The sequence below is a fragment of the Salmo salar genome, chromosome ssa20 (assembly GCF_905237065.1).
Source record: "Salmo salar chromosome ssa20, Ssal_v3.1, whole genome shotgun sequence".
In the NCBI taxonomy this organism is placed as follows: Eukaryota; Metazoa; Chordata; class Actinopteri; order Salmoniformes; family Salmonidae; genus Salmo; species Salmo salar.
The window spans coordinates 69,530,686-69,550,264 of NC_059461.1; the positions used below are offsets into that span (position 1 = coordinate 69,530,686).

The 19,579-nt window shown below is 41.1% G+C and overlaps 1 protein-coding gene across 4 annotated transcripts in view; it reads right to left on the reverse strand.

Moving 5' to 3' along the window:
• LOC106581093 (CMP-N-acetylneuraminate-beta-galactosamide-alpha-2,3-sialyltransferase 4) overlaps window positions 1-9,005 on the reverse strand; it is an 88,619-nt gene extending 79,614 nt beyond the window's left edge. For 2 of the 4 annotated variants that reach the window (XM_014162811.2, XM_014162809.2), the window contains exon 1: window positions 8,680-8,981. The gene's annotated coding sequence lies outside the window, so the exon portion shown is untranslated. Of the gene's footprint in view, window positions 1-651; window positions 3,068-8,679 lie in introns of those variants that run through there. The other 2 variants (XM_014162808.2, XM_045703867.1) reach the window with 2 other exon arrangements.
• Window positions 9,006-19,579: the final 10,574 nt, after the last annotated feature.

Here is a 19,579-nt window from a genome sequence, read left to right on the forward strand (position 1 = left end):
CAGTACCATATTTACAATGTGCAGGGATACTGGATCAATAGGCATCAGGATATATGATGATTGTATGAGAGTAGGAGTGTGTAGAGTCGGTGCCTTCGAAAGTATTCAGACCCTTTTACTTTTTCCACATTATTACAGCCTTATATATATATATATATATACATATATATACAGTAATCTACACACAATGACAAAGTAAAAACAGGTTTAGACATTTTTGCAAGTGTATTAAAAATAAAAATCGTGTAGTCTACCTGTGGTAAATTCAATTGATTTGACATGATTTGGAAAGGCACACATCTGTCTATATAAAGGTCCCACAGTTAACGGTCACACCCTGATCTGTTTCACCTGTCTTTGTGCTGGTCTTCACCCCCCTCCAGGTGTTGCCCATTATCCCCAGTGTATTTATACCTGTGTTCTGTCCGTTGCTAGTTCGTCTCATCTTGTCAGCAACAGTGTTTTTTTCCATGCTCCTGCTTTTTCCTATTCTCTGTTTTTCTAGTCTTCCCAGTTTTGACCATTCAGCCTCCCCTGACCTCGAGTCTGCCTGCCACCCTGTACCTTTTGGACTCTGACCTGGTAAATGAACTTCTGCCTGTCCTCGACCTGCCCCTTGCATTTTTAATAAATATCAAAGACTCAAACCACCTGCCTCCTGCATCTGGGTCTCTCCGTGTCGTTATAGTACGAATTGGCCATGATAGAACCAGCAGACTCGGACTGGCTCCGTCACGCTGTCTCCCTGCAGGCAGCCACCACTGAAAAACATGAGGAACTACTTCAGAGCCTTATGGAAGGTCCTCATATGCTGTCGGGAGGCTCAGTAATTCCCGACGTTGAGGATTTTGTGCAGCCTACCCCGGCTTCCCGAGAACCCCGCTTACCTCCTCCTGAGCGTTATGTTGGGGACCCTGGTACCTGCCGGGCGTTTCTTTCCCAGTGCTCCCTCATCTTTGAGCTGCAGCCCTCTTTGTTCCCGTCGGACCACTCGAGAATAGCGTATCTTATAACGCTAATGTCTGGTAGGGCACTCTCCTGGGCTATGGCGGTTTGGGAGCAACAATTTGCCATTTACCTTTGTTTGGAGGATTTCATTGCGGAGGTGAGGAAGGTATTCGATTCTCCGGTTTCCAGGAGAGGGGCAGCCTGAAAGCTACTTCGAATAAGTCAAGAACCCCATAGGGTGGCAGACACAGCTGCTTGCTTGCCCCCAAAGAATCCCGGAAGTCCCTGACGCCTGCATTTCCTGAGAGGATCCGAAGGCACCCAAGTCCAATAGGAAATCTACAGGAACGAGCGACACACTTTCTACGGTGCCTACGCAATGGGGTAGAGCTAGGTCGTCGCCTCAAGAACGACTAAAGGCCAACTCCAACAGTTGCCTGTATTGTGGTGTACAGGGAATTACTAATCCGCCTGTCCAGTAAAAGACCAGACTCATCAGCTAGGTAAGAATACTATGGTGGGCCATACTGGGAATGGTCTAACTCCCATTACTCGTACTCCCTTTCATGTTATCCTGCTGTGGGGTGAGCGGTCTAAATCCCGCCGGGTGCTCATTGACTCTGGGGCTGATGAGTTTTATGGACAATACCCTTGTATCGGAGCTAGGCATCTCTACACTACTCCTCTCCATTCCTATGGGCGCCAGAGCACTGGACGGACACTATTGGCAGATTCACGCACAGTTCATTAACCTGCGGGTATCAGGCAATCACAGTGAGTCCATACAATTGCTCCTCAATGGATCTCCCCACATCCCCATTTTACTGTTCACATGGTCCCCAGCTGTTGACAGGGCAGTTGTGGACCTTAAACATCGTTCGCTAAAGCAACCATCCTCATACATCCGGAACGGTCAGTTTGTGGTTGAGGTCGACGCTTCCGACGTTGGAGTGGGGGCAGTCCTGTCCCAGCGGAATGCCCAGGACTAAAAGCTCCATCCTTGTGCCTTCCTGTTCCATCGTCTCAACTCCGGAGAGAAACTATGACATAGGGAACTTCTGGCGGTCAAGATGGCACTGGAGGAGTGGAGGCACTGGCTGGAAGGGGCAAAACATCAATTTTTGGTGTGGACTGACCATATTAATTTAGAATCTCTGCACAGACAAGCACCTTAACTCTAGGCAGGAACGTTGGGCTCTGTTAATCACCAGGTTCAACTTCACCATCTCCTACTGTCCAGTGTCCAAGAATGAGAAGCCGGACACCCTCCCTCACCTGTACTGGGGTATTGTTGTCTGGGGTATTGAGACTGGTCTGCAAGGCACAACGTTCCCAAGGGGGCCCGGCTTGTCAGATGTTCGTCCCTGATACGGCCCGGTCTCAGGTCCTGGAATGGGCTTATTTCCAGGCTTACCTGTCATCTTGGCTCCCGTCGAACCCTGGCTTTCCTCCGACAATGCTTCACGTGGCCCACTATGGTTCCTGACGTCTCGGCCTTCGTTGCTGCATGCACGGTGTGTGCCCAGAATAAGACGCCGCAGCAAACTACGTTTGGCCTCCTTCAGCCACTCCCTGTTCCTCATCACCCCTGGTCCCATATTTCCCTGGATTTTGTAACTGCGCTTCCTCCGTCTGATGGAAACACCACTATCCTGACGGTTGTGGATAGGTTCTCTAAAGCCGCCCATTTCATCCCTCTCCCCAAGTTACCCTCACCCAAGGAGACGGGCCAGCTCATGGTGCAGTAAGTCTTCTGAATCCATGGACTCCCTATCGACAGTCTCTGATCGTGGTCCTCAATTCACATCCCGATTTTGGAAGGCATTCTGCACCCTTACTAGGTCGTCGGCCAGCCTGTCCTCCGGGTTTCATCCCTAGGCCAACGGCCAGTCGGAGCGTGCAAATGAAGACCTGGAAACTACACGTCGGTGCCTCGTCTCAACCAACCCCCAAAATATCAATTTTATTAACGTTTTGATTAATAAAAGTTCTACATTTGCTTTATGAGTAAAGCGTGACCCTAGGGTGGCAACACATTCAACATTATTTCAATGGGTCTTGCGCCATTGTTTTATACCATGGACGAGTTATTGTGACAGGGTAGGAACCAAAGTGATGTTCAGTGTTTCCTAGGGGACCCTATAATCTTTGGCTACATTAAATCTTTATTCATATAGTCAACATATTCATGCTTCGCCTATTCCTCTTTGATTTAGAAGATACTGTTGCACAAACATGCTGATTTAGCTAGCCAGCCAACTAGCGATTAGCATTAGTGGCTAACACAATTTAGATTAACTTGCTAAGAAAATACAAACGAGCTGTTTGCAGATGTAAGAAACCCAAACTAATATTGTAATTATAGAACGCTTGTGGATTCATATTAAGATCTAATTGGAAACAACATCGTTGTATGCTGCATTGACATGCAGACTGAACGAAAGGGTCTCATGGTCAAGCAACAACAAATGCGCACCTTGAGTGACAGGGGGTGGGACTAGGTCTGTGTGGAAAGCGGCATAGAGAGAGAGCGGAGAGGGATGACTCAAATAGCGAAGTAAACTATAAAAAAGGGACGTTACACACATGGCATATCACATTTCACAAACCAAACATTCAAATACCGTTATAGAAGGTAAAGTAAAAACCCAAACTGGTCCATGCGTCAATACCGGTATATAGTAAAATACGGTATACCGCCCAGCCCTAGTACAGAACAAACCTGCATCTCTAGGCATCAGTCTGGTCTGACACTGGTGTTGAACAGTACTTAGCCTACTTTTTCAGTGTTATTAGAACGTTATAACAAACCTTCCTCCAAACTGCTGCGCCAACCCTCTTGAAATTCTTAAGTAGCCTTTTCAACAACGCTATCTCTCTGGGCTAGGTGGGACGTTTGCGTCCCACCCTAGTCAACAGCCAGTGGAATCCAGTGGCGCGATATTCAAATACCTTAGACATGCTATTACTTCAATTTCTCAAACATATGACTATTTTACACCATTTTAAAGACAAGTCTCCTTTATCTAAACACACTGTCCGATTTCAAAAAGGCTTTACAACGAAAGCAAAACATTAGATTATGTCAGCAGAGTACCCAGCCAGAAATAATCAGACACCCATTTTTCAAGCAAGCATATGTCACATAAACCCAAACCACAGCTAAATGCAGCACTAACCTTTGATGATCTTCATCAGATGACAACCCTAGGACATTATGTTATACAATACATGTATGTTTTGTTCAATCAAGTTCATATTTATATCAAAAACCAGCTTTTTACATTAGCATGTGACTAGCATTCCCACCGAACACTTCCGGTGAATTTACTAAATTACTCACGATAAATGTTCACAAAAAACAAATTATTTTAAGAATTATAGATACAGAACTCCTTTATGCAATCGCGGTGTCCGATTTTAAAATAGCTTTTCGGTGAAAGCACATTTTGCAATATTCTGAGTAGATAGCCCGGCCATCACAGGCTAGCTATTTTGACACCCACCAAGTTTGGTACTCACCACACTCAGATTTACTATAAGAAAAATTGGATTACCTTTGCTGTTCTTCGTCAGAATGCACTCCCAGGACTTCTACTTCAATAACAAATATTGGTTTGGTTCCAAATAATCCATCGTTATATCCAAATAGTGGCGTTTTGTTCGTGCGTTCAAGACACTATCCGAAGGGTAACGAAGGGTGCCGGCACGTATCGTGACAAAAAAATTCAAAATATTCCATTACCGTACTTCGAAGCATGTCAAACGCTGGTTAAAATCAATTTTTATGCGATTTCTCGTAAAATAATAATATTCCGACCGGGAAACCCTGTTTTCGTTCAAAGACTCAAAGTTGAAAATGGAGTCGTCTCGTGCACGCGCGCTCCCGTCTCATTGTTCTCAGATCGACCACTTACCAAACGCGCTACTGTTTTTCAGCCAGTAACTGCAGAGTCATGATTCAACGTTCTGGCGCCTTCTGAGAGCCTATGGGAGCCTTAGAAAATGTCACATTACAGCAGAGATCCTTTGTTTTGGATAGAGATAGCAAAGAAGGCCAAAAATGGTCAGAGAGGGCGCTTCCTGTTTGGAATCTTCTCAGGTTTTGGCCTGCCAAATGAGTTCTGTTATACACAGACAACATTCAAACAGTTTTAGAAACTTTAGGGTGTTTTCTATCCAAATCAAACAATTATATGCATATTCTTGTTACTGGGCAGGAGTAGTAACCAGATTAAATCGGGTACGTTTTTTTATCCGGCTGTGCAAATACTGCCCCCTATCCCCAACAGGTTAAAGTATAATTAGGCCTATGTTTTGAAAGTAAATCAAGTCTGCACAAACATGATGCACCGATGTTATGACAAACCACATGGGTTAACCAATTTGAACCAAGCCTCAAATTGAATTAAAACAGTGCAATGTTATGCATAGCTATACATAGCTCAAAACTTGGATATTTTATCATAATGGCTGTAGAATGAGGAAACCTAATCTAGATAAGGAGATTGGCCTATGCCAATTATGAAACAAGAACCCCTTGTAATTGCCAGTCTATTGAGACAATTGGCATGGCTACTTGTATTGTATTATGTTCTTTGACAACACCAAATGAGTTGTATTGTGAATGAAGTGGGCATGGATCAGTTGCATAGGCACACATTTGTTGATGGGTGGGCTTGTAGAAAATAGGGTGAGCCTCAAAAAAAGATAACTGCGTTCACAAAAAATAATGCTTAACTTCCTGCAATTTTACACATTTTGCCATGGAGAAAAATGTGCAGTTCATGCTATTCTACACATTTTGCCATGAGTCTGAGAGAAAATGTAGCATTTATTATAATTTTAAAATAGGGATGTACCAGTATTACATTTTTGACCAATACCAAATATTTTCCTTGCCAAAAAACCCGATATTACATTTTAGCGGCCTTTTAAGCATTCAGGGACAGTTAAATAGCACACACACACACACAATGTATTTTGTTGGCATTTACGCATGTCCCTATTACCAGTAAAACATAACCAAAACCCATTTCTCTCACTAACTTGCTGTTTCATTGTTCAGTAATGTCATTCTCAACCAGGATTTCATTTACATTTTAGTAATTTAGCAGACTCTCTTATCCAGACCGACTTACAGTAGTGAATGCATACATTTCATTCCATGCATTTTTTTTTGTACTGGCCCCCCGTGGGAATCGAACCCACAAACCTGGCGTTGCACACACCATGCTGGCGTTGCAAACACCATGCTCTACCAACTGAGCCACAGGGAAGCCACATGTACATTTCATCATACATGTCAAGCAGTGAAGTTTCAGCTCTGTCTGTCCGTGTCCTCTTCTGTTGTGGGTCCTCTTCCTCAGTGCGCACAGTCACTGTGTCCGTTTCCATCTTGTCCAGGTGTGTCTAACATTTCACATAAACCCCATTTGTCTGTATCGATGTAGCGGTCCTTGTACCTAGAATTGAGCATGGTGGCGACACGGTAGAGACTCAGAGAGAATGCCACCGAATGGTTTGTTCACAGCCTCTAGAGTACTTTTGCAAGTTAACCCCACGGTCTGTCAGCAGTTTTGTTGAGCAGGCGTTTCAATGCCATGACAGAGGGCATCACGTCTGCAGCAGGGGCAGTTGATGAGCTTATTTCTCAAGTCAGTTGTTCGAATGGAGCATGTTCATGTTTCAAACACCATTGAAATGACAGCAGCGGTATGAGAACCAGCACATTCTTCAGCATGCAATACGGCTTTCCTCAGTACGAAATCCTTGTCGACCCCCTGTGTGGTCAGACTCGGCATGCTCATGGGGCTAACGTCGCTGGTCAAAATGTCAGTCATAAAGCTAATAGCAGTGACGCCCATACCAAGTAGCTTTTAGATGTGCGTTTCAACAACACTAAATCCAGTAGGGCAACATGTAAAGAAAAAATTAAATAAATTGTGCCTACTTGGCAGAGTGTACCGGGGCTCGAGGTGCTCGACTAGTCGGCAAAAGCCAACATCATCCATGAGAGAACGGTTGATTGTCAAGGGCAATGAATTATATTATCTTGGCGTTAATGGATTTCGCCTTTGAGTTCACGCTGAAATTTTCTTACTCTTTCAAATGACTGCTCGACTTGAACTTGTTTAGTTGTTGAAAGCGTGCGGTTAGTTTTTTTTCTGCTTTTGTTCCAAGTAGTCGCAGAATGTCTGGGGGTGATGCACTTTCAAATTAGTAATTAGGTTTGTGGTATTGAAAGATTTCCCTTTCTCCCCTCCTCGGGAAATAATAGTAGCACAAACGTTGCATATGCCTTTTTGTCATCTTCCTTCGTGGCATCATTACGTCATCTACCTACGCTATATAGGTATGCACGTCAGCTTTGACATCGGTTTTGCACATGGGCATTAAACTAGACATCGGGCCGATGCTGGCATTTTTAGCTAATATTGTCTGATATGCTTACCGATATATTGTGCATCCCTATTTTTAAAGCTAAAATGTGTTGACTGTGATAAAGGCACTGGGTTATGAGCTGTCTTGTTGGCTAAATGAACAAATTAAAATGGGCAGTGGTATGGTGCATATAGCCATAGAAGCACAGTGACATACAGTATTCCTCAATGCAGTCATATTCTTGGCTAATTGGGAGTGTGACTGTCATTTAGCTATTTTTGAAACCCATCCCATGAGAATGAATGTCATTCCAGTTAATCTGTTCTGTTTAATCAAATCTGACTAACCTAGTGCACTGCTTGCTATGAATTCTGATATGTGTTTGCTTGTTTAGGTAAAAAATATAAATTATGTCCTGTTTAGAACAATGACAAGTAAAGAGCATAATTTTTTTTTTTTTTTTTAATACATTGTTGCTTAACCTGATTGGGCCACCCAGGCCTAAACCCGTTTTTGATTAGTCTGAGTTAACACCCTTACAATTAAAGTTAGAAAAAAATATAGCCTAACAGTTTTACATTTTCACTGTTGTGTGGAGCTTCACCAGTTTGTTATCGTTCACAGACAAAACAATGATTTAGCTGAATATAACACAATGGACATTGCATGTTGCTCAACATGCATGACAGTTTGCAGAGTCATAACTGCCAATGCCAACCTCATTGCACTCCATTTCATGGGCCCGATTTCATGTCAGCGGTGGGCAACTCACAACATGTCCCTGCTGACAGACAGCATGTGGGGAATCAAACTCAGAATAGACACTCCCGTGATTCTGTTAACAGACTGCTTAGGGAGACTATAGGGAAGTGAAAATGAAAGGATAACATCTTCCACCATTCCTGACTCAATGTTACAACTTCCACAACCATTTAGCAAACTTTACTAAAACAATTGTGAAGCCATCAAACTGCCATGTTGCACTTGTTTTTCACTTTACATTTTTGTTAAGTATTTCCAACAAAATACGGTTTTGTTCATCATTCATAAAAATGACCAAGTTGAGTGTGCCGTTTGTCTCAATTGATGTGCTGTAACTTGGCAACCAAGCAACAGCATAAAATTGACAAATTGGTTATTAGCTACAAAGGATTAATCCTATGCTAAACAAATCGATTCGCAAACGGATGTCAAAGTAAGTTCAGAAAAGTATACATTGAGCATTTTGATTGAAGGGCATGCAACCGCTATTTCCTGAATTATTCAAATAAGCCAGCTAAATCACAGTATTTGGCAGCTGTGGTTGATAGAAGAAAAACATGAAAAAGCAAATGTGAATTCACTTACCAGTAATGTAGTTAACAAATGTGGCAATCCGAAGCAGAATAGCATAGGCATGGAAGCGAAAAACTCTATCTCTGAGATGCAAGAAATAGGCGTTTTTATGCGCCAACTGGGAGGCGCCGTGGTATCCGTTTCAATGATTAGGGCTACACGACTTGAAAACATGGACACATACCACATTTAAGAAGCAAATACTTTTTCATATCAAAGTCATAATTTGTTGGCAATAATCTAACGGGCTGCTAACTCCGCAGGCAGAGTGATTGGTCTATTGGAATGTAGTCAGTACAACGCCTACCCTTTTTCAAAATGTTTCTTTTTGGCACATGCGCAGCGCATGCAGTTCTTGAGCCATTGATTTACAGAAAATTATTCATCAATTTATTGATTGAATGCTGTCTGTATTTAAGAAGTTCTGAAGTACAATTAAATGTGCTTTTTTTCTGTGAACTACAAACAGTTTCACACATTCTCAAGTGATCATATTTTATAATAGCCTATTTATTTATATTTATTCAACAAAAAATATATATTTTAGTGTGATGAGAAAATGGCTGTGGCCAATATTACTACTGGCAACACCCACAGTTGACAGTATTGGATTTGTTTTGTCTGATAGAACTAGTGGGCAGCTTTTGCGTCCTTGAGCCTGAGTGAGTAGGCTGATTCCCAAAGGGAAAAAATACCCAGTACTCTCTCATTTGTGGATGAGACCCATGAGCAGGTTTAGCTCTTGAACAATATGCCAACATATTTGAGTGAAGTGAGAATATTGTAGCGCTAGGTCAGGTTGGTATTACCTGCTGTGTGCCCACAGGATTTTTATTTGTAAGGGGAAAAGAGATACTCAAGAGGAATATCTATTTCATATGTAAATGTTCCTCAACTTCAGAATAAATGTATCATTACCTTCTCGTATTGTATCAAGTTGTAATGTTATGATACTGTAGATGTTTAATGTAACAAAATGGATCCACCCCTGTCCTAAATTTACTGGACTTTGAACTTCTAATTCCTGACATTAGACTACAAACTTTGAAAGCCAATAACCAAATGGTGAGCAAATGTTTGCTTATTCTTTGACAAAGGGCAGTGTCAGAGCCCTGTAAAAAACAGACAGGAGAACTGCCCGTCTCTGCTTGGTTGTAACTGCGTGGGAGAAGTCCATTTTCCATTTCAGTTTTCACATCACATTTGAAGTGCTAGTAATCTACATCTTGCAGTCTCATCTGTGTGCGTCTTTAGGTGCTTGGCTGTGAATCATCCCTTGAAATGGGGAGAACATCATTGTAAACAGTTCTTTAGTTGGATAGACCAGATTCCTGGGGCTGTATGTATAAAGTGATTTAGGATCAGTTTAGCCTTTTAGACCACAATGTACAAGATTGAATGGACAGGGGCGACCTGATACTAGATCAGCATTCTTAAGCTACAGGACTGTTTTGCTAGCACAGACTGGAATATGTTCCGGGATTCCTCCGATGGCATTAAGGAGTACACCACATCAGTCATTGGCTTCATCAATAAGTGCATCGATGACGTCGTCCCCACAGTGACCGTACATACCCCAACCAGAAGCCATGGATTACAGGCAGCATCCGCCCTGAGCTAAAGGCTAGAGCTTCCACTTTCAAGGAGCGGGACTCTAACCCGGAAACTTATAAGAAATCCCGCTATGCCCTCCGACGAACCATCAAACAGGCAAAGCGTCAATACAGGACTAAGGTTTGGCATGGGTCCTCAGATCCTCACAAGGTTCTATAACTGCACCATCGAGAGCATCCTGACTGGTTACATCACTGCCTGGTATGGCAACAGCTCGACCTCCGACCGCAAGGCACTACAGAGGTTAGTGCGAACGGCCCAGTACATCACTGTGGCCAAGCTTCCTGCCATCCAGTACCTCTATACCAAGCAGTGTCAGAGGAAGGCCCTAAAAATTGTCAAAGACTCCAGCCACCCTCGTCATAGACTGTTCTCTCTGCTACTGCACGGCAAGCGGTACAGGAGCACCAAGTCTAGGTCCAAGAGGCTTCTAAACAGCTTCTAACCCCAAGCCATAAGACTCCTGAACATCTAGTCAAATGGCTACACAGACTATTTGCCCCCCCCCCTTTACACCACTGCTACTCTCTGTTCTCATATATGCATAGTCACTTTAATATCTCTACCTACATGTACATACTACCTCAACTAAGCGGTGCCCATGCACATTGACTCTGTATCGGTACCCCCCTGTATATAGTCTCGCTATTGTTATTTTACTGCTGCTCTTTAATTACTTGTTACTTTTATCTCTTATTTTTATCCATATTTTTTTAAACTGCATTGTTGGTTAGGGGCTTGTAAGTAAGCATTTCACTGTAAAGTCTATGTACACCTGTTGTATTCGGCGCATGTGACTAATAAAATTTGATTTGATTTAGTCTGAGACACTTGATACATAAAGCCCCACACCCCAGGTTTCAAAGTATCAGAAAGTACTTGATCATCCATTCACTCATCCGTCACCTACACAACTAAAGTCTCATCCATTAGAGGTCAATTGTTTGCTTTGGCTGTGTGGAGGGAGAGAGCCTGAATCCAGCCCAGTCACTGCAATTAAAAAAGTACAGGTTGCCCCTCCACCCCGTATGACCACCATCTAAACCACAGCTCTGAGTGTTTTTCAATGCTGTTAGTGGTCCCAAACAAAACAGCTAGCCATCATCTGGCCCTAGCTGCTGTAGTTTCTTTGCTTGGTTCATGTGGCAGGCTTCAAGATGCTGACATACAGCTTGTCTCTTATTTGAGGGTTTTTTTTGCGCTTTTTCATGTCTGACTCTTCTCAGATCAAAATCAAATCACATGCGCCAAATACACCAGGTGTAGACCTTACTGTGAAATGCATCCTTACACACCCTTAACCAACAATGTAGTTTTAAGAAAAATAAGAGCTAAGAAAATGTTTACTAAATATACTAAAGTAATAAAATAAAAACACAATAAAATAACAATAACAATAACAAGGCTATATACGGGGGTACCGGTAATGAGTCAATGTGCGAGGGTAAAGGTTAGTTGAGGTAATTGAGGTAACATGTACATCTACGTATGGATAAACTGACTATGCATAGATAATAAACAGCGAGTAGTAACAGCGTAAAAAAGGGGGGTTAAATGAAATAGTCTGTGTAGCCATTTCATTAACTGTTCAGCAGTCTTATGGCTTGGGGGTAGAAGCTGTTAAGGAGCCTCTTGGACCTAGACTTGGCGCTCCAGTACCGCTTGCCGTGCGGTATCAGAGAGAACAGTCTATGACTAGGGTGGCTTGAGTGTGACAATTTTTAGGGTCTTCCTCTGACACCGCCTGGTATAGAGGTCCTGGCTGGCAGGAAGCTTGGCCCCAATGATGTACTGGGCCGTACACACTACCCTCTGTTGCGCCTTGCGGTCAGATACCGAGCAGTTGCCATACCAGGCGGTGATGCAACCAGTCAGGATACTCTCGATGGTGCAGCTGTAGAACTATTTGAGGATCTGAGGATCCATGCAAATCTTTTCAGTCTCCTGAGGGGGAATAGGCATTGTCATGCCTTCTTCACAACTGTCTTGGTGTGCTTGGACCATGCTAGTTTGTTGGTGATGTGGACACCAAGGAACTTGAAGCTCTCGACCTGCTCCACTACAGATCAGGTTTTACTGCTGCACCCTAAAACAACCCAAATACCTCTCCAGGAAGAAACACATATCCCAAACCATCCAAATGTATTCTCATTGTATTGCATCTTAGAGTATTATTTTCCATTTTAAATCAAACAAACTTTCTTACTAGAGCCAATAAGCATTCCTGACTAAGGTAATAGTAATTAGGTCATATCTACTGTGTGAAACTTTACCAATTTAAGGGTCTCACGTTTTCCCTCACTGTGGTTTACAAAGGTATTGCTATTGCACATTTCCCTAGTATGTACTTAGACCTTATCATAGAGAGAAAAGCCTAAGTTAGCAGGGAAATGGTGGCCGCTGTAGAAGGTGCATTTTCATATCTCATTGACATTGTCATAGAGGGAACGATGCTTGATTCTGGAAATGTTATGAGGCAACACAACCTTCTTAGAGTATCTGTGCCTTTCAAAGATTAATCCTGGTTTTCATTTGTGCCACAAAGTTGGCTTGGCCCCCAAAAAACACAAAAGGGACATTTGTGGTGGGCCTTTTACAGAGAGCTTAATTTCAAATGCCTTTTAATCTGCTTTAATCCGTAGCAGAGATCACATCATTAAAATAGATTTTGGAGGGGAAAAGAATTTGTATAACTTGAGATCCTGTCCACCTCGATTATTGATTTAACAAAATAAATTATTAACAGATTTGTTAGAAAAAGGCCCTGCCTTTCACACATACAGTATCACAGGTTCAATGGAAGTAATAAAATAGATCATTGATATTATATAAAGATTATATAATCTGGCTAATTCAATAAGATGACTAAACATGGAACAGCTTAATAACTTAATTTGAAAAATGAGAAACTGTCCTGTTTGTCAGTGTGGTTATTACCAGAACACTGCCCTTGCCAAAGCCATTTCATCATCCTACCTAAAAGCCTGATCAAAGGTAATTTGCAATGTCCAACTCCAATATAAGCTTAGCTAAAGCCACTTAAAGTCAAAAATCATCTGTCTCAGAACCCTAATTACAACACTGCAGGGAAGCCAACAAAAAACCTGACAGAAATGTTCTCTGGCCAAGGAAAATGTTGATGGTACTTGGGAATAGAGATGAATTTGTAAGGCTGCAATACAAATTGATCAAGGATGATGCTTCATGTTATGTGCAGTGTCTGTGCTGATGTGTGGTGTGGTTAGTATTGTAACATTTCAATCTGCTGATAGTTTTTTGCAAAAAACAAGACTATCTCATATGAACATTAATTCATTGCATACCATTCTCCAGTGATAAAATGTGGCAGACATATGTCATCTAGTGGTAGATACTAACAACAAGCGTTTTTCTTTCCTTTCCATTTCAGGTTGGCATTAAAGGGCAATATGGCTGACCGGTGGCTTCAAATGCTCTCAATGGCCAATGGATACCATCAGTAATCCAGCATTTATATGTAATTCATCATAACAAGGATGAATCATCAGCCTTCCTACCTTAAAGGGGAAGTTCACACATTTTAACATGTGGCATTATTTTTACTCTTTCTGTGCTTGTAGTTGATCCCCTCCAAATAGTTTTTTTAATATGTTTTGTTAGAGAGAAAATTGGTTGTCACATTTCGCTGAGTCATTGACTACAATGCATTATGAAAACGTGTCCAAAGTATGTTATAAAATGCTCAAAAACACTACAAACCAAATCTCATTCTGGATGTCTCTACACTCAATGTATGTTTTTTTTCCCCCCACTGTTCAATAAATCCATGTTTGAATGATGCTATTTACAACAACAAAATTATGCAAATATGGATTTATGGGACAGTGGACATTTTTTCTCTCAAATTGAGTGCAGAGACATTATCCAGAATAAGATTCTGATTTAAAGCGTTTCATTACATGCTTCTTTCTACACATTTTCATAATGCATTGTAGTCTTTAGCGAGTGATGAGAGCAAAATGTGATTTCCAATTTTCTCTCTAACAAAACGAAATATATAAAAAACTGTTTGGGCGATCAACAAAAACACAGAGAGAGTGAAAATAAGGTCACATGTAAAAATGGGTGAATTTCCCCTTTAAGGTAGGAAAGCTGATTATTCATCCTTGTTATGACCAATGACTTAAATAAACCCTGGATTGCTATTTTGCTATGCATTGGCCATTGAGAGGCTTTGAAGCCACCGGTCGGCCATATTGGCACTCCCTAGTAGGAGCGGTCCTCCATAGGAATGAATGGAATTCTACAGTATTTCAACTAAATGTTATGTATTTGACAAAATTGTATTTAAGTATTTTTGTTGATTTTTTACATTTATTGAATCTTTATTTAACTAGGCAAGTCAGTTAAGACCAAATTCTTATTTACAATGACAGCCTACCAAAACGCAAAAAGCCTCCTGCAAGGACGGGGGGACGGGGACCTCTAAAAAATATAGGACAAAACACAAATCATGACAAGAGAGATGCCACAACACTAGATAAAGAGAGACTTAAGACAACAACATAGAAAGGCAGCAAAATATGACAATACAGCAAGGTAGCAACACAGCATGACAGCAGCACAACATGGTAGCAGCACAAAACATGGTACAAACATTATTGGGCACAGACAACAGCACAAAGGGCAAGAAGGTAGAGACAACAATACATCACGCAAAGCAGCCGCAACTGTCAGTAAGAGTGTCCATGATTGAGAATTTGAATGAAAAGATTGAGATAAAACTGTCAACTTTGAGTGTTTGGTGCAGCTCGTTCAAGTCGCTAGCTGCAGCGAACTGAAAAGACGAGCGACCCAGGGATGTGTGTGCTTTGGGGACCTTTAACAGAATGTGACTGGCAGAACGGGTGTTGTATGTGGAGGATGAGGGCTGCAGTAGATATCTCAGATATGGGGGAGTGAGGCCTAAGAGGGTTTTATAAATAAGCATGAATCAGTGGGTCTTGCGACAGGTATACAGAGATGACCACTTTACAAAGGAGTATAGAGTGCAGTGATGTGTCCTATAAAGAGCATTGGTGGCAAATCTGATGGCCGAATGGTAAAGAACATCTAGCCACTCGAGAGCACCCTTACCTGCCAATCTATAAATTACATCTCTGTAATCTAGCATGGGTAGGATGGTTATCTGAATCAGGGTTAGTTTGGCTGCTGGGGTGAAAGAGGAGCAATTTACGATAGAGGAAACCACATCTAGATTTAACCTTAGCCTGCAGCGTTGATATGTGCTGAGAGAAGGACAGTGTACTGTCTAGCCATACTCCCAAGTACTTGTATTAAGTGACTACCTCAAGCTCTAAACCTTCAGAGGTAGTAATCACACCTGTGGGGAGAGGGACATTCTTCTTACCAAACCAAATGACCTTTGTTTTAGAGGTGTTCAGAACAAGGTTAAGGGCAGAGAAAGCTTGTTCTACACTAAGAAAGCTTTGTTGTAGAGCGTTTATCACAAAATCCGGGTAGGGGCCAGCTGAGTATAAGACTGTATCATTTGCATATAAATGGATGAGACAACAACATAGAAAGGCAGCAAAATATGACAACACAGCAGGGTAGAAAAACTGTACTGTAATATCCTTCCCATTTGATTTCTTTATTTTAATAGATGTGCTGCTCTGTATACACACTAAGCACTTAACAGAGTTGATCACATAAGACATTAATTCTCATTATTGAAGTAAAAAAGAAAAGTTACATACAGTAACTACAAAAAATGGCATATAACACACCAAATGTTTCCCTGATACTCCCAGCAGAAAAAGAGGAAGCTGAATCTGTAGCAGCTGCAGCTCATTGTTTGTCTAAATGTCTTAATTCCCACAAGGCACAATGTCTCTCATTAAATTGCAATGTAGATCCGTTTTTTTGTCCATAGTGCAGGGCAGGAGAGGTCTAGCCTATACCTCCACAGACTAAAAATAATCCAACTGTAGCATGTTTTCTAACGTAGGCTACTTGGTCGTCCATCCTTAGTCCTGGAACTGCAGATTCATTATGCTTGTCTGGGTTAGAATCAAATCATTCAGTAGGTAATCAAATGTTTTAGGGAACTATGTACGCAACAGGAAGGAAGTCATGCAGTAACCCTTTTAGCCACAACTTTCACAGACAAGTTGTGGCACTACGTGTGATGTATAGCTGTTTAATGGTCTGTCATGCATGTAGGCTACTGTATTTATTTTTCAATTTTAACAACACATGCCATATTGATAGTAGCCTATAATGTTATTTGAAGGAAGTATGAACACAGACCAAAACCTATATCATCTGCAAAAGTGTTTCGTAGTCACAGTGTGTAGGTAGTGTGTGTCCTTTTAGTGGTTAAGAACATCTGTCTTTCAACCAAATGTCAGTCTTTCAGGGAGATTGACACACCAGTAAGTGCATAATATGACACAACCTACTTTTGAAAAGTGAGAAAATTACAAAACAACAATGTACGTTTCCATGTGTGATTGGTAAAATAACTCTAAAATGGCCTAAGCCTTTTTACATCTAGATGTTCCACTAGCGGAACGCCTCGCCAATATCCAATGATAGAGTGTGGCGCAAATTACAAACTCCTCAAAAATCCCAAAACTTCAATTTCTCAAACATATGACTATTTTACACCATTTTAAAGACAAGACTCTCCTTTATCTAATCACATTGTCCGATTTCAAAAAGGCTTTACAACGAAAGCAAAACATTAGATTATGTCAGGAGAGTACCCAGCCAGAAATAATCAGACACCCATTGTTCAAGCTAGCATATAATGTCACAAAAACCAAAACCAAAGCTAAATGCAGCACTAACCTTTGATGATCTAAATGTAAATGTAAATGTAAATGATCTTCATCAGATGACACTCCTAGGACATTATGTTATACAATACATGCATGTTTTGTTCAATCAAGTTCATATTTATATCAAAAAACAGCTTTTTACATTAGCATGTGACATTCAGAACTAGCATATCCACCGAAACTTCCGGTGAATTTACTAAATTACTCACGATAAACGTTCACAAAAAATATAACAATTATTTTAAGAATTATAGATACAGAACTCCTTTATGTAATCACGGTGTCCGATTTTAAAATAGCTTTTCGGTGAAAGCACATTTTGCAATATTCTGAGTAGATAGCCCGGCCATCATGGCTAGCTATTTTGACACCCACCAAGTTTGGCACTCACCAAACTCAGATTTACTATAAGAAAAATTGGATTACCTTTGCTGTTCTTCGTCAGAATGCAATCCCAGGACTTCTACTTCAACACCCAATGTTGTTTTGGTTCCAAATAATCCATAGTTATATCGAAATAGCAGCGTTTTGTTCTTGCGTTCAAGACACTATACGAAGGGTGATGCGCCGGCGCGTATCGTGACAAAAAAATGCAAAATATTCCATTAACGTACTTCGAAGCATGTCAAACGCTGTTTAAAATCAATTTTTATGCGATTTTTCTCGTAAAATAGCGATAATATTCCGACCGGGAGACGTTGTATCCGTTCAAACACTGTGTCAATGTTCTCAGATCGACCACTTTCCAAATCCCCTACTATTTTTCGCCCAGGGACTGCAGAGTCATCATTGCCCGTTCTGGCGCCTTCTGAGAGCCTATGGGAGCCTTAGAAAATGTCATGTTACAGCAGAGATCCTTTATTTTCCATAAAGAGGCTATAGAAGGACAAGAAATGGTCAGAGAGGGCACTTCCTGTATGGAATCTTCTCAGGTTTTGGCCTGCCATATGAGTTCTGTTATACTCACAGACACCATTCAAACAGTTTTACAAACTTTAGGGTATTTTCTATCCAAATCAAACAATTATATGCATATTCTAGTTTCTGGGCAGGAGTAATAACCAGATTAAATCGGGTACGTTTTTTATCCGGTGTGAAAATACAGCCCCCTATCCTAAACAGGTTAATAAATGACAGACACTTCTCATCAGAAAGATGAGAAAGATGTCCCCCTGTGGCTCAGTTGGTAGAGCATGGGGTTTGCAATGCCAGGGTTGTGGGTTCGATTCCCACGGGGGGCCAGTACAGAGAAAAAAAAGAAAAAAAATACATATGAAATGTATGTATTCACTACTGTAAGTCGCTCTGGATAAGAGTGTCTGCTAAATGACTAAAATGTAATGGATTTAGCAACTTGTCCAAGAGGAGGACATACATACTGTAAGCTATGTTGTTGATGTAATTTGAGAAGAGAGTGGGGCCTAGGATCAAGCCTTGGGGTACTCTCTTGCTGACAGGCAGTGGCTGAGACAGCAGATGTTCTGACTTTATACACTGCACTCTTTGAGAGAGGTGGTTAGCAAACCAGACCAGAGACACCAATACTCCTTAGCCAGCCCACAAGAATGGAATGGTCCACTGTATCAAAGCTTTGGCCAAGTCAATAAAAATAGCAGCACAACATTGCTTAGAATCAAGGGCAATGGTGACGTCATTGAGGACCTTTAAGGTTGCAGTGACACATTCATAACCTGAGCGGAAACCAGATTGCATACCAGAGAGAATACTATAGACATCAAGAAAGCCAGTCAGTTGATTGTTGACAAGTTTTCCAACACTTTTGAAAAACAGGGCAAAATAGAAATAGGCCTATAACAGTTAGGATCAGCTTGATCTCCCCCTTTAAATAAATTAGTGGGGACAGTAACATTAGTACTCTCTAAAAAATACTTGAAGGAAAATGTTTGTATATAGTTTTTAATTTTAAATGTTTATGTTTAGCTCACATAATGTAATTTTAAAGTATGCATTAAGGTGTCTGTAATAGAATAATCATATAAAAAATGAATGTAGATGTTAATAAATACATTTCTTATAGCTTACAAAATATTTTTACGCTTGAGGAGAAGTGCCAATATGGTTGCCCGGTAGCTTCAATACAGCGCCCCCTGTTAGTCATCCAGGGTTAATACACATCATTGGTTATGACATATCAGAGCAACATCATTTGTACCAAAGGGATGTTCTGTTCTACTATCTTGCATCACTCTCCCATGTTGGATTACATATTATTCCACTGAAAACCCAGTCCAAGTAGGTTTCTATTGCACATAACTCTGGCTTTTGAGCACCATGTGTGAATCAGTGTACATTGAGATCGCAAGTCTGCACACAACAAAATGGATTAGATGTATTAATATTTACATTTGTGATAAGAAACTCGATACAAAAAATAAGTTAATTGTGGTCATGTCAGATCAGTCAACCATTGCAGTCCCACTGATCAAAGACCTCAATTCAACGTTTATTATACG